The 555-nt window shown below is 27.0% G+C and overlaps 1 protein-coding gene across 2 annotated transcripts in view; it reads left to right on the forward strand.

Moving 5' to 3' along the window:
• The window catches only part of LOC112154316 (glucagon receptor), a 10,751-nt gene that overhangs the window by 5,607 nt on the left and 4,589 nt on the right, over nucleotides 1-555 (forward strand). The window lies entirely within an intron of this gene.

A 555-nucleotide genomic window follows, 5' to 3' on the forward strand; every position in this document is an offset into this window, starting at 1 on the left:
ATCGATATTTTGGCACACCCCTAGTGCACACCAATTACTATCCAGATTTTTTTTTCTTACTTCAGTTTTTTAGGAAAAAAGAATGTTCTAGTTAGTAACTGGTGTGCAACAGATAGTAACTGAAAAAAACATGTCTTTCTAAAAATTGAAGAAAAAGAAACAAATTCTAAAAAAATACTAACTGGTGTGAACCAGTTACTATCTGTATACATTTTTTAACTTAAATTTTTAGGAAAAAAAACTAAATTTTCCTCAATTTTTTTTTTACTTCAATTTTGTTTTCTTTTATGTCCTTTTAGGGGCTCCGTACCTTGGGGAGTAATACACACAATCAATATTTTTAAAAACATGCGTTCTAAATATTTCCCACCATTTGGTTGAGCAGCCAGTTTTCTTGGGGAAAAAAATTCTCAAGTTAGTAACTGGTGTGCAACAGATAGTAACTAAAAAAATGTTTTTCTAAAAATTGAAGAATAAAATGAAACAAATTCTTAAATAATCTGTTTATATTTTTTTAACTTACATTTTTAGGAAAAAAAAAACTTTTTTTTTTTC

This window comes from Oryzias melastigma, linkage group LG19 (genome assembly GCF_002922805.2).
Source record: "Oryzias melastigma strain HK-1 linkage group LG19, ASM292280v2, whole genome shotgun sequence".
In the NCBI taxonomy this organism is placed as follows: domain Eukaryota; kingdom Metazoa; phylum Chordata; class Actinopteri; order Beloniformes; family Adrianichthyidae; genus Oryzias; species Oryzias melastigma.